This window comes from Tenrec ecaudatus, chromosome 9 (genome assembly GCF_050624435.1).
Source record: "Tenrec ecaudatus isolate mTenEca1 chromosome 9, mTenEca1.hap1, whole genome shotgun sequence".
In the NCBI taxonomy this organism is placed as follows: domain Eukaryota; kingdom Metazoa; phylum Chordata; class Mammalia; order Afrosoricida; family Tenrecidae; genus Tenrec; species Tenrec ecaudatus.
Window position 1 is genome coordinate 70,894,933 of NC_134538.1, and position 3,052 is coordinate 70,897,984.

At 44.2% G+C, this 3,052-nt stretch overlaps 1 non-coding gene across 1 annotated transcript; it reads left to right on the top strand.

Annotated features, from left to right (window-relative positions):
• The first annotated feature begins 2,610 nt into the window (after nucleotides 1-2,610).
• On the top strand, nucleotides 2,611-2,672 carry LOC142457523 (U7 small nuclear RNA). Its single transcript, XR_012786245.1, has one exon. It is a non-coding gene; the product is annotated as a U7 small nuclear RNA (small nuclear RNA).
• The last annotated feature ends 380 nt before the right edge of the window (nucleotides 2,673-3,052 follow it).

The window sequence follows — 3,052 nt, forward strand, 5'->3', positions numbered from 1 at the left end:
CTTTCAGTTTGCGGCGGGGAACTCGAAATCCCTTAGCATTCCCAAATCTTGTTGAATTGAGGATGAGAACAGTTTTTGACAGACCCAACTTTTGATTATGACTGGCCACCGTTGGCTTACCAGTTTATATATCAACCACCCTTAAGGGATGTTCAGACAAAGTTGAGTGACTTTCTGGGACTTCCCTGCAGCTGCTAGTTCATTTCCAATGACTTCCAATGTGAAGCTGCCCTTGGACTGGTGTGACTATTTCAACCATGGCTATTTCTGAAGGAAAGAGTAACGCCTCTAAAAGTTCAGCGACACACCTCCTCCTCTTACCAGGGGATCCTCGTGACATTACAAATCCTCACATTCGCCAAAATACCAACAAATAACGGACCATTTCAAATCCAAAGTGGGAGTCCATAAATGCCATCACAGATAGGTTTTCTACTAGTTTGCAAGCCCGAGTGACAGCCACTTACTTAGATTGTTGTGTTGAAGCCACCTGGGGTCAAGGTCTACTTTCCAAGACCTGTGAGGAAATAGTCCCTGCATATCCGTCCTCTGGATGTTTGCTTGCGGCTGGGTTTGGTTTCAAATAGGAACCTTCTTCAAATAGAACCAGAGAAGGATTACTCAGAGGAGTTTCTTTCAGGTCCCCTCTTGGGGTTGGGAATCAATCTGTTAAATCAAAAACAGCCGTGGCTACTCCTTCCTCCTCGGGGAAAAAGGTAGTGGGGTTCAAAACCTTAAAAGCATGTATTTGAATGTTTGGGGCAGCCAATAGCAGCTTCGGAAGAAGTTCATGTGCTGACAGATAAACGTTGAGTTAGAGGATAGCAGCCATTGCACATGGCGCGAACAGCTCTAAACCAATCCCCAACACCTGATCAGTAGTTCTCTCTCCTAGCTGAGCAGTTACTGCGACTGCGTCAGACGGGGAAGCTAAGCATCAGGCATTGGATCTAATGGATGGATGGCCCCAGTATCCCACAGACCTCTGATGATCCCCATGCTTCTGAGTTAAAATACCACAAGTGTTCCCATTTTTTTCACTTACATATAAAGAACATCTTAAAGCATAATCTAGAACTCCAAAGTGGGTGGGGTTAGGACGGTTTGCTGATGATCAATCACAAGCAACCTCCATAACTTCTTCAGAGAAAGAAAAAGGCATTGTTTTATCTCCCTCCTCTAGTAACTATGTAAAGACTGGGCTAAGGAATGAAAAATTAAAATCCAGTTACAATATCCACAGAGAACCAAATTCCCCTTAATTGTGTGTGTGTGTGTGTGTGTGTGTGTGTGTGTATGGTGGGCGAAGGAAGCTATTATAGATTCTTTCCTCTTTACATCTGGAAAAACCTCCAGCTCATATCTGATGCTCCAGGTAGATTCACAGTAGGTAGGGCAAATTGTAGTTTTACTTCAGATACTCTATGCCCCCGTTGGCTAGATATTCTAACAACAAAATGCGGCATCAACATTATTTTCCATAGAATGAGAGTATACCATGAGGCCTTCTCTGTAATAGTGCTGGTCAATTTTAAACTGAAACGGGACCAAATCTGAATGTGATGCTTCTGAGAGGTGGGTAGGACATTCACCGTACCCCTGGGCTAAGATTTGACCCCAATAGTGTTGATTCGTCAAGTAAAAGCAACCAAAAATGGACTGTCTTCATCAATCGGGATGCTGAAAAAGGCACGGCACATCTGCAAAGGCACAACACACAGCTTCACTTGGCAGTGGGCCCAGAGTAAGTGAGGTTTAAGGACTACTGCAAATCTAGGAATCATTATTTCATTAATAGTGCTCACACTCTGAGCAAATAAATCTCCATCCCTTGTTACTTTGTTTCTTTCCAGGGAAAGCAGGGCATTGCAGGGAAGACTTTCCTGAAGGCAATCTTGAATAATGGGTTCAAAGGCTATTAGCTTTTTCGAGGCAAGGGCTTAGCAGTGTCTATTTGAGCCTACGTGGGCTCAGCTGATAAAACTCTTCCCACATCTGTGGTTGTCTTTGCCGGAAGTTCAGCAGGTATTCCTTCTTACTCTTCTTTCCCTCCTGTACGTGTTCTCCCATCTCCTCTACTTCCATCAGTCCTTAAAGTGCCGTGCCTCCCACGCTTTCTTTAGCAAGAGGAAGGTTATGAGGAAGGAAAGTTCAACAGAATTTCTCCACGGTTACTGAGTTGTATAAGCTAGCACCATTTAGATAAGAAGTCTCTCCCCAGTAATTAACAGGAGTATGACTGCTAAGGAGAAGATGATGTAAATCTTCAATCGGCCCTAAAGACATCGGCACTAGCTCTGAAGGCGGCAGAATTTGTTCCTCATTAGAAACACGATTTCTGAGGTTTTACTGGTCTGAGCAAAGGCTTTTGTAAGCACGTGGGATTTAAGGCTGACGTGGTAGTCTGTGTCAATCGAGAAGGTGCACGACTCCCTAATTACCTTGAGTGCTGTCTCCCCCTGCCTGTTAGAGGAGCCATGGTGAAACCCCTGTTCCCGGGCCCCATCACTGCGACAATAATGAAGATGCTGAAGGCATACATCCTCCTTTGTTCTTAAATTTCAGGCAATCCCATTTTAAACGTGTAGACGTCTTACAATAGGAATAAATTAGTGTTACAGCTCTTTTAGAATTTGTCTAGCAGGTTTTCTGTTTTTTTCTGGAAAACCCATAGAAAAAACTAAAAAAGGAATAAAGTAGCCCATGCCTAGGCACAGCTGCCTCAATCTGTTTCTTCACTGGAATTTCCTTCTGGCCTCTGCTTTCCAAGTGCTGTAGCTATGAAGTCGTCAACTTCTGCTGTTCCTTATCTCGTAATTTGCCTTCCCTATCTCTTTCTTCCTCTGCCTCCGAAAACTGATAGAAGACCAGAGGCAATTCTATTCTACGAAGCCATCACAAGTTTGTAACAGTGAGGAAAAAGAGAATTATACTCAGCAAAGGGAAAAGTGAGATGGAGACGGACTGTCGCGCCATCAAAGCTGTGTCTGATGGCATCCCCACACCACGCAGGATGGTGCTCATTGGACAGAGGGTTGTCAGTGACTTGGTT